Genomic DNA, 12,065 nt, shown 5'->3' with positions numbered 1-12,065 from the left:
TGGCAGGTTACCTTACACTCTATTTAATTACTTCAGGCCAAAAATGTTTAAAGGGAGATTTGTTTTTTAATAATATGCAATTCAACGACAAGTCAAATCTATCTATCAAGGACTAGTAATAATGAAACATATATAACTTTTCAGTGTAAGCTTTATTATTATTTAAATTTAAACAAAAAAATGTTTTTACAATGACAATAAATAAACACAACGGTAAAACAGAAAAATATAAAAGAAAAATTGCAGCACCCCACGCAAAAGCAAACTGATTTTGGCATTTTCATTTTTGTACACCATGAGCTGTATGGCTTGCCGTTCTCCCCCGTTTCCAACAGCCAAGGCCATCTCCATTTATTTGACACGTCTGTGCTTTTCGTTAGCAACAACGCATCCATGACGGCTAGTGGCCTTGCTAAATAGTGGTTACCATTAGACGCACACAAATTATGACGCTAATATGCGAGGAAACTGGTTCCGGGTTTTGTGCTATGAATCAATAATATTTTATAGCAAAGTCATAAGTTGACTATTTTAATTGCATGATTATTATGTCATAACCTACGGTCGTTAAAAGTGAAATCAGAACAGGCTATAAGGCTGTCTGTGCATCATAGCACAAACACGAGTGACCCTCTTACACAACAGTTCGCGATTAATAAATAGCAAATAGTCTATTTCATGATTGTATTATTATTATTATTATTATTATTATATTTGTTGTATTAACACGCTCAGTCAAAACCTTCCATCGCAAATTGTGAAAGATTGTGGACATGTCTTAACAGAAGGGGTAATAAATTGCATATGGCACGGGTTTACAGTGCATCGCTTTACACATAACGTTAGTTGCATTAATTGAAAACCGTAACAATAATAGGCTACACTGGGTGGCATAGCAGGCTATCTGTTTAAGCCATAGGTGGCACCCAAATGAATGACCTCCCCTCACAAGAGTTTGCAATAGTAAGAAATTGTATACATTAATGCACGGAAAGAACCTAGCCTACACTTCTTATCTCCCTCAACGGACCCAATATTTGTAGTTGCCTTACAAAAAGATCATCGGATCTGCATCGATCTCAGATATGGCATTTTTTTTTAATCAAATTGACCGAAATCCGTCGTAGCGACGGAGAACTTTAATCCCTGCACTATAGCGCCGACAGGCCCGAATATATCAAATGGAAATAACTACTAGTGATAATATAGTGGAACAGAAGTCTAATGAAAGCAAACACATAGTGTTAGATACTCACATAATAATGCACTACATTATCTGTTATTAGACAAAATTCAAACAACATTTAAGCAGAGATCAGCTTCCACAGTTTACAGATTACAGCGTTCAGAGTAGGGTCGAGTATAGTTTGGGGTTGTGCTGACGGTACTTTGAAAGCAGTGCCTGGACCTATACTTGAAGCTATAGTGCGTAGTTTCTGTCTCCCCCATGAGGAATCCTAACTAATGACAACAACGCAGTCGGCGCATCCACATGATACAAACCTTCCGTGATCACGCACAAAGAAAGTTAATTTAAAGCCGTGGTTACCCCCCCAATCAAAACTGGCCAGTGCAATCCCCCCGAAAACCTAATAATGATTTCCTTTACATTATTCAAGACATTTGCACCATAAATTGATGCAAAGACATTCACCAGAATGCAGGAAATAAAGTTATATGCAAAGAAATTTTGCTCAGAAGTGGAGATCTCAACCCCCCCAATATTGAACCCAAAGTTATGTCCTTAGTTGCACCCCTAAATACCAACTTATTTCACCAGTAAATCATGTTTCAGAGAGTTTAAACCTGACTGAGAAAACATTCATGTGTTTCGCCCGTTGAACGCCAGGCAAATCGTTTGTGACAAACTCTGCAGCTGAATCGGTTCTCTCCTCTCTCAAATATCTCGTTTGTGAAAATCTTGTCTCACTCAGAGCAGCTGAGTGACTTTTATCCCCTGTGGATTCTCATGTGTTTATTCACATGTGCTTTTTGAAAAAATCTTTGATCACAAACTGAGCAACTGAATGGTTTATCTCCTGTGTGGATTCTCAAATGTGTCTTTAGATTTCCATTTAAAGTGAAACCTTTACCGCACACAGAGCAGCTGAAAGGTTTCTCTCCTGTGTGAGTTCTCATGTGACTCTTCAGATGTCCCTTGTGGCCAAATCTTCTCCCACACTCAGAGCAGCTGAATGGTTTCTTACATCTTGAATCATGTTTCAGAGAGTTTAAAGCTGACTGAGGTTCTCTGGTCTCCTTCCAATCAGCACTGTCATCAGTCTCAGGATCAGAAGAGTCTCCAGTCTGGTCTTCAGTCTCTGGTTGTAAAAGTGGATGTGAGTTCCTGGCTGGTTCTGGTCCTCCACAGTCCTCTCCATCAGCTTCTGTGTCCATGTATTGAGGTTGTCTCTGATGAAGCTGTGAGGACTGAGCTTCCTCTCCATCATCTTCACTCTTCACAGGGACAGGAGTGAATGGGAACTTGGTGATATCAGCCTCCTCCAGCCCTTGAAGCTGCTCTCCCTCCTGACTGCTCCACAGTTCCTCCTGTTCCTCTTTAATGTGTGGGGGGGGCTCTGGCTCCTGCTGGTCCACACTGGAGCTACACTCCTGCTGCTCAGGGGGACCTCTTCTTTAACCACTGACAGCTGCTCAACATCTGCAGGAAACAGGGAACACAAACAGAAATAGAATTAAAGCTGCAAGCAGCGTTGGATGGGCCTTTACACCTGCTTGCGCATCGTGGTTACTGGCGGATGCCGCTCCTTGCGACCGTGCATTTGCGCGGCACTCAGACACTGCAAATCACCAATGAAAAGGGAACTCTCTGCTGAGTACAATGATATCTCACACAAGACTCAACGTCATAGAGTTCTTTAGCTGTGAAAGGGGGCATGGTTAAATGATAGGGGGCGGGTCAAACCATCACCAATCAAAAAGGAACTCTCTGCTGAGTACAATGACACCTCACACAAGACTCTACCTTAAACGGTTCAAAAGCCATAAAAGGGGGCGTGGCCTGAGTAAGTGGGCGTGGTTAAAGTATAGGGGCCGGCTCAGTATCACATGTAGACCACACATAAGTTTTTTGTAAATCGGATGATGTTTGTCGTATAAGGCAGATTTCCTGTTGCCAGCGGCGCTATGACCAAAAGTCAATTTTGGCCTGTAGATGTCCTCAGGCCTGGACTGTTGTCAATCATGAGAAACTTCGGGCAGATATGACAATGTACACTAAAGTTACAACAACTTCTTCGTTCATCGATAAATGCTTAAAATGGCACGCCCACACTGTTGGACAAAAACTCAAGCTTTTAATTATTTTTCATCGTTAAGGTCCTGAGATGGCAAAAACAAATTTGGAAGTCCATCGGATGAAATCTCTAGGAGGAGTTCGTTAAAATATAGAACCTTGACTTTAGGCATACTTCCTGCTGCCACTAGGGGGCGCTATGACTTTGAGCCAATATCGGCCTGTAGATGTCGTCAGGGTTGGACTCTTATGAATTCTGAAAAGTTTCGAGCCAAGTGGACAATGTACACTCAAGTTGCACCCACATCCTGTTTCGATGGCGAAACGCACAAAACGGCTGCCCCGTCCGCCATGCCCTATGACGAAAAGTTTTTCTTTTAATAACTTTCCATCTTTAACGTCTTAAGATGGTACAGACCAAATTCGAAGTCGATCGGATGAAATCTCTAGGAGGAGTTCGTTAAAGTACGACATGTGGAAAAGGCCAAAATCTAATTTCGAAACTTTCAATTAAAAATGCCGGACTTCGTGTTGCGTTAAGGGTATGGGTCCAATGAGCTTTTGTTTTGTTAGTCTACGTTAAACGTACTGCAGGGGCTTAATTATTTGAATTTTGTAGGGGGCGCTAGCGAGCCATTTTTGTGTGCCTATTCCCGAAACCCTTAAAATACGTAAATGTTCACCAGACTTGACACGAATGCCAATTTTGGTGAGTTTTTGAGTATGTTAAGCCCCTCAAAAAGGCGATTCATTTGCCAAGAAAAAAATAATTGCTTTCAATAGGGCCTTGCCACTGTCGGTGCTCGGGCCCTAAATATTAAAAAAATAATGACCGGCTCACTCTACGTTATTCTTTACTTAGTCTACAGTCATTCAAGACAAAAACTGATCATTTATTGATCCTAGAGGAAAGTAGCCCAATTTTAGAAAAATAATCGCTCCTATCTAGCCTGACAAGCCAGACCCACATCCAGATGTTGGGTCTGGGTCTGACCCACATCCAGATGTTGGGTCTGGGTCTGACCCACATCCAGATGTTGGGTCTGGGAACTCCCCATTGGCAGGGCTCAATCCGAGGGGCGGGATAAACGGTTGTCTTACAAATTCTCTCTGCACACAATAGGATAGCGCTACAACCAACCACAGCAACGCTAGTTGATAGATTCAACTTTAAACTCTGAACACATCTTCATTTTTTAATAATGACTTCAGGGCCGTTCTTTGTTCTTTTCTCAAAGAAAAGCTGAACTCCAAGTCTTCCAGAGTCGCGGCCAAAGCCGACTCCAAAGACCGCTGTTCGCCAGCAGCAGCAGCCATTTTCTTTGTTTTCAAGTAGCAGGGAATCCACGCGGAACCGTCGTAACTCTGCCGTCATTATGTTAAGCCCGCCCACCGACTCTATACACGATGTGATTGGCCCTGCTAGAGTTTGGTTTTTCCAGCTCGCAAACCAACGGAGAGTTGCTAGACAACCCTGGCTGCAAATTACATTTCCTGCCGCTAAGGTGCGTCTAGATTTCTAGGCTACCTCGTATCACCTCCGGTCCAGATTAGTCTGCCTATTTCATATTGGTAAATAATACAAATAAAATGTAAAATAAAAGTGTAATTGTTATTTTGCTCACTTATTTCTGTCTATCTGCAAACCGTTTTGACACAAGCGGACACATTGGCTTCATCTGAACTTTATTAAGCATTTAACAGTTTAATTAAACAGAGGGCTGAGCGCTGACTAGTGGACAACAGGCCCAATAACACTTGGCCACAACTCACTACACACATAACTCTTATACATTATGTTACAGTGAAGGGTTTCACTCATATTAACAGATCAGCTTCTGCAAGTCTTTCATCACAGTTATGACAGAATCATGAATGTAAAAGCTAAAATCATCAGTCAGTCCACTCAGAGTCCTGTCAGTCTCAGTCATACTAATCAGACGAGAGGAGGGGAAGATGTATTGGAATATAACTGAACTTTATGTTGGAGGAAACTCCCAAATAGGACAAAAAGTAGCAGAAATGATCACAAGCGGAACAATTAAATTAAAAGTAGGTCAAACGGGCGGAAAACTCCAGGAAGTGGGGAACAGTGGAAACAAAAGCAGAAGCAGTGACAGTGGCTACATGTTAAGTTTCTGTAGAGAAAAGGAACGACTGCTAAAACTTCCATTACGACACAAGTCTGAGTTACCAGCAATTTCCACCGGATGCGGAACGTCTGCGGAACGTCTGCGGAACGTCTGCGGAGTCATTAGGTTTCCATTAAAGTCAATGTGTGTATTTCCACTGACTGCACAGTTCCGTCAGTCCGCAGCCCTCCGAAGCAGATACTCAGAGCTTCTATTTTTGACGGACGACGGAGAGCTCCGCAGCAATTCAGCACAATTCAGATAGTGCGGGACAGGAAGTCGAGCACAGAAACAAAATAAAACATCCGGTTACTTTTCAAAATAAAATCCACCGTGCTCACGGCGGGTCATATTTTCCTGCACGACACCTTGAAAACACAGCTCAGAGTAGTTTCCCCTCTACTCCTCTGGATGGAAACAAACTGTTGGTTTTGTAGTTCTGTTTATAGAAACTACATCCTGTTATATCGCGCGAACATACGTGAACTCGCGAGATCTTGTGGTCGGCTGGGCGCAGCCGTTACGCAACAAATCCAGACCTGGTGGGTATTGACGGACGGTGGAGCACGCAGCCGTTCCGCAGCGGAGCCGGTCTGCAGACGTTCTGCATCCTGTGGAAATCCACGGTTATATGTGGTCACATTAACGTCAAGCTACAACAGCACAGATTAAATACAAGGAGAGGCTTAAAGATGAAGTACTCTATAAATGTATCACTGAGTTATCATCTTCTGTGCAAAAGAAAAAGTTTAATAAAGCAGGAAACACTGAAAGAACAGACCAATCTGGGTTTATTTTCTTCTCACTCAACACAGTTTGGGAGACAAAGGCTAGGTCGTTTATCTAAATGAGAAAAAGAAGAGGGCCAAGGATTGACCCCTGTGGGACCCCGCACAAGATTAATATGAACATACTGTATAACAACTGATTATGTTTGCCATTTCTTAAGTACTCATGTAACCACTGACGTACTGAACTCTGAAAGCCACAGTTTGGCGAGTACAATTTCATGATTTACTTTATGGAAAGCTTTTGATGAATCCAGAAACATTCCTTCTGTGTATACACTGTTACACAGGGCTGGTGTAATCCTATCAATAAGTTGTAAAATAGTCAAAAAAAATCAATGTGGCTAAGGTTGTCTGGTCTCCTTCCAATCAGCACTGTCATTAGTCAGTGCAAAACATTTCAGACCGTCCTGCCAACCAGTATACATTTTAACATCAATATAACGTTTTAACATTTTGATGTCACTGTAGCTGCTGCAGACACACAAACACGGTGGATGCAGGAAAAAACAGAGATGAGACGACACAATGACCTAATTTGAGGACAGCTACGCTCGTTATTGTAAGTGCAATGATAAGTTGAAGTCCTTTACTTTATCAAACTGTATGAATGTGTGTCCCAGGCCAGGATAGGAAATTAACTAACTTAACGACTGACACATATGTTCAAATTTGACTCATTCAATAAATTATTTTTTGTCTTAAATCCACCAGCCATTTTCATATTATACCAACATTTACAGCATCCTGAGCCTCTTTGCTAAGGTTACTAGGAAAACTCAGCCCAGAGTAATTGGATCTCTCTCGCAACTTCATTGCAACAAACATACAAAAGACATTGCAACTTTTATCGCAATTTTTTACAAAAGCTCCCACGAAATCAGGCATTTTGGGCCACAACAATTTCAAAAAAAGGCCGCGGAATCCTGGAGGGACTGAAAAGTGGATGTGGATGTGAGCTCCTGGCTGATTCTGGTCCTCCACAGTCCTCTCCATCAGCTTCTGTCTCCATGTGACCAACACATTTATGTCTTTTGACATCAGAACGCCAGGCAAATCTTTTGTTACAAACACTGCAGCTGAATCTTCTTTCTTCTGTGTGGACTACGGCCATGTGTGACCGTAAACTTCCACTCCGTGTAAAAGATGTATTACAAACTGAGCAGCTGAAAGGTTTTTCTCCTGTGTGAGTCATCATGTGTCTCTTCAGGTGTCCACGTTCAGTGAAAGCTCTATCACACTCAGAGCAGCTAAAAGGTTTTTCTCCTGTGTGGATTCTTATGTGGTTCTTCAGGTGTGACTCACGGTTAAATCTTCTCCCACACTCAGAGCAGCTGAAAGGTTTTTCTCCTGTGTGAGTTACCATGTGATCTTCCAGATGTGACTTGAAGCCAAATGATTTCCCACACTCAGAGCAGCTGAATGGTTTCTTACGTCTTGAATCATGTTTCAGAGAGTTTAAAGCTGACTGAGGTTCTCTGGTCTCCTTCCAATCAGCACTGTCTCCAGTCTCAGGATCAGAAGAGTCTCCAGTCTGGTCTTCAGTCTCTGGTTGTAAAAGTGTATGTGAGTTCCTGGCTGGTTCTGGTCCTCCACAGTCCTCTCCATCAGCTTCTGTTTCCATGTGTTGAGTTTGTCTCTGATGAAGCTGTGAGGACTGAGCTTCCTCTTCATCATCTTCACTCTTCACAGGGACAGGAGTGAATGGGAACTTGGTGATATCAGCCTCCTGCAGCCCTTGAAGCTGCTCTCCCTCCTGACTGCTCCACAGTTCCTCCTGTTCCTCTTTAATGTGTGGGGGGGGCTCTGGCTCCTGCTGGTCCACAATGGAGCTACACTCCTGCTGCTCAGGGGGAACCTCTTCTTTAACCACCAACAGCTGCTCAACATCTGCAGGAAACAGGAAACACACAGAGACATTACAGAGAAGTGTTGCTGTTCATGTGGACAAAAATCAGGAGTGCTGGTACTCAGTACCAGTGAGTTCCGGCCGATTTCTGGCATTGCTCTTGTCAGGGCCATCTGGAGATATTATGCGTCAGGTTTTGTGCAAATCGGACTTAGGGTCTTCGAAAAAGTTGGTTTCCAATATATCGCGATTAAGCGGGGAAAAAATTATAGTTGGAAATGGCTGTGGCCTATATCACGAGATTCATCTCCATTCAGGGAATGCGTGGATATACTTTTTTTTAAAGGTGTGATGTACTAAGGGAGTTATAGGGCAAAGCGCATATTTGCTATATTCAATTAAATTCAATTTTATTTATAGTATCAAATCATAACAAGAGTTATCTCAAGACAGTTTACAGATAGAGTAGGCCTAGACCACACTCTATAATATACAAGGACCCAACAATTTTAGTAATTCCCCCAAGAGCAGAGCATAGCAGGGCGTGCAGCAGGCACACGGTGACAGCTGCAACCATGATTTTAGTGCCACCTTAATCCAAGGAAACATGCTGGGTGAAAAAAAACAAAAAACGGGGGCTTAACATACTCAAAAACTCACCAAAATCAATCCTGGTGAAATTTTACATATTTTAAGGGTTTCGGGAATAGCCGCACAACAATGGCTCGCTAGCGCCCCCTACAAAGTTAAAAAAATGGAGCCCCTGCAGTACGTTTAACGTAGACTCACGAAACTTAGTACACATATGTATCATGTCAAGATGTACAGAAAAGCTTATCGGAGCCATACCCTAAACCCAACAGGAAGTCCGCCATTTTTAATTGAAGGTTCGAAATTAGTGCGATTTTGGCCATTTCCACATGTCGTACTTTAACGAACTCCTCCTAGAGATTTCATCCGATGTACTTCAAACTTGGTCTGTACCATCTCAACACCTTAAAGATGAAAAGTTATTAAAAGAAAAACTTTTCGTCAAACGGTGTGGGCGTGGCGTGGCGGCCATTTTGAGCATTTATCAATGAACGAAGAAGTTGTTGTAACTTTAGTGTACATTGTCCAATTTGGCCAACATTTCTCACGATTGACAAGGGTCCAGGCCTGAGGACACCTACAGGCCAAAATTGACTTTTGGTCATAGCGCCCCCCCCTGGCAACAGGAAATCAGCCTTATATGACAAACATCATCCGATTTACATGAAACTTATAATGTGTGGTCTACATGTGATACTGAGCCGCCCCCTATACTTTAACCACGCCCACTTACTCAGGCCACGCCCCCTTTCATAACATTTGAACCGTTTAAGGTAGAGTCTTGTGTGAGGTATCATTGAACTCAGCAGAGAGTTCCTTATTCATTGGTGATGGTTTGGCCCGCCCCCCTATGCTTAAGCCATGCCCCCTTTCATAACTGGTGACCCATTTAAGGTAGTCTTATGTGAGGTATCAATGTTCGTTGAAAGGACTAGATGTTGCAATCCCTAGCATTTGCACCACTTCAAATTCGTGAGTTTTTGAAGGATCGCTGCTATAAGGCTTAACCAGCAGGACACATCGTCAGTTGTGTACCACAGCATCACAGGGTGTTTCGGCCAATTATCACAATACACCCTCTCAGCAGAGACTTCCTTTTTTATTGGTAAAGGTTTGCCCCGACCCCTATGCTTTGACTAATGAACTGTACAACGTAGAGTCTTGTGTGAGGTACCATTGAACGCAGCAGGTAGTTCCCTTTTCATTAGTGACGATTTGCGGTGTCTGAGTGCCACGCAAATGCACAGAGTGGCATCTGCCAGTAACCCGGACGCGCGCAGAGGTGCGAGGGCCCGTCCAACACTTCTTGCAGCTTTAATTATTATTATGTTTATGTTGTGTTGTGCTGCAGTGCAAATGTACTGTTTGTGTGCTTACGTGCTGAGGTGTTTTTTCCTGTTCCCACACTGTTCTTATCTTTATGAGGATAGTCTGATAGTCTCCTCTCCTCCATGTCATGCTGTATCTGTCCCTGCGAGAGTTAAGAGAGTTTTAAGTGCGCATGCGCGAAAGCTGCATGCTGCCTGTTCCTGCTCTAGCTGTTGTATATGTTTGTATACCTGAGTGGTAACAAAAAATAATTTCCCCCTGGGATTATTAAAGTATTTCTGATTCTGATTCTAATTATTGTGACAGGCCTACCTATTGGCACCGCGTTCTGGTACCCAACCCTACTCAGTAATAACGACCAGTTTAACACAATGTTCTAACATTCATCAATTGTAGTAGCTTACATTTCATTTGGGTTCTAATCTGCACCATGAAATGACCAACGTTAAACTTCACAACCGTCTCCTGCTCTCCCTCTGACACAACAGATAGAGACTCAGCCAAAGGCGGGAGTCTCCAGCAACCTCCTCTGATTGGCCAACACTACGTTTCTGTTAGGCTGTTAAGGCAGCACGGTGGCTCAGTGGTTAGCACTTCTGCCTCACAGCAAGAAGGTTCTGGGTTCGAATCCAGGTCGTTCCGGGCCTTTCTGTGTGGAGTTTGCATGTTCTCCCCGTGTTTGCGTGGGTTTCCTCCGACTGCTCCGGTTTCTTCCCGCCATAAAGACATGCATGCTGGGTAATTAGGACTACAGTTGAAAATTAGCTGACTGGCTAACACTGGCGCATTTACAGAAATGTTGATTAATGTGCATTGTCCTAATCAAATAAAAAAAAATAAAAACTTACAAACCTTTTCTTGATTGGGTTACAGGTGCATAGCATCGGCTACAGACACACAGCAATATTTTTTTTTGTTTTTATTATTATACTTTTTAGGGGGGCTGAGATGAAATTTAGGGGTGCTTGAGCCCCCCAAAAAGGTTCTAAAATCGCCAATGCTACACAAATTTAAAATTCAGGATTTGTGGACTACTGCTTGTTGTTGGGATGTTCTTTTTGTGTTTTTCTTTCTACTTTGTTTTTACATTTCAATGTTCTTTTATGCAGCACATTTGTGCTAAACACAGCTTTGAATGATTGAAATATCTAATTTTTGCACATTACAGGTAAACATACGAGATACATCACTACTTATCACTATATTTTTCAAACATGTCATAAAAGATTGACATATTGCAAAATAAACTATTGCTAATAAACTACCGTGAAATTTAAAATGGTCTCTCTGAACCGTGGTTGTTACTAGATGAACCACGCTTACTTACCGACCGGCTTCTAAATTAATTAGATGTAGGGATGCCCCCGATCCGATTTTTTAAATATTTAATATCTGCCGATACCAAGTCCCAATCCGATACTTGTAGTTGCTCAGATTACAGAGCTGCACGGCTTTTTGTTTTTTACAAAAATAACTAAGTTAACAAAGTAACTAAAACATGTCTTCAGTTTAATACATTTTACTTAGTGCAGCCAACACACGGCTAATTCAACGGGGTTAGCTTCCATTTGCCGACTCTCGTAAAGACAAACCTAAAGTACACAGTTAAAATGATATTCTGTTAGAAAGGTAAGGCTTTACACTTTAGTTGGGCAATCTTTTTACCTGCTGAAATTCTATTTCTCTTCCACAACATTTGACTTCTTTCAGACTGGTGGAAAGAACATTATTTATTTGACTACAACTTTGTCTATTTGTGTCTGTAGATTTCTCCTAAATTCACCCAAACATTAGCGTTAGATAATGCCTCATTTACATTTTTAAACACGGACATTTCAGAGAACTTTTGAATAGAAAAAAATAATTGTCTTCCGGGTCATCCACACCAAGAACGATAACGATGTGAGTGTCCACACTAGGGGTGTCACGATACCAAAAATTCAGTAGTCGGTGCCAGTTAGGGCTGGGCGATAAAACGATCTCGATATGGGATCACAATAAAATTCAGGTCGATGACGATGATTAACTTGGACGTATTTTACTCGATTTGGATAGATCTAACAGCCTATCACACAGCAGAAATAAACGCCATTCCATTTCAGAAGGTGGCGGTATTGCGC

General features: G+C 42.2%; 1 long non-coding RNA gene across 1 annotated transcript; it reads left to right on the top strand.

The window, feature by feature from the left end:
- Positions 1-7,272: 7,272 nt before the first annotated feature.
- Positions 7,273-7,680, top strand: LOC118494328. The gene is made up of 3 exons (XR_004896452.1): positions 7,273-7,349; positions 7,434-7,470; positions 7,555-7,680. It is a non-coding gene; the product is annotated as an uncharacterized LOC118494328 (long non-coding RNA).
- Positions 7,681-12,065: the final 4,385 nt, after the last annotated feature.

This window comes from Sander lucioperca, chromosome 23 (genome assembly GCF_008315115.2).
Source record: "Sander lucioperca isolate FBNREF2018 chromosome 23, SLUC_FBN_1.2, whole genome shotgun sequence".
Lineage (NCBI taxonomy): Eukaryota > Metazoa > Chordata > Actinopteri > Perciformes > Percidae > Sander > Sander lucioperca.
The sequence above is the reverse complement of the archived record's forward strand: the minus strand, read 5'-3'. Positions and strand labels throughout refer to the sequence as shown.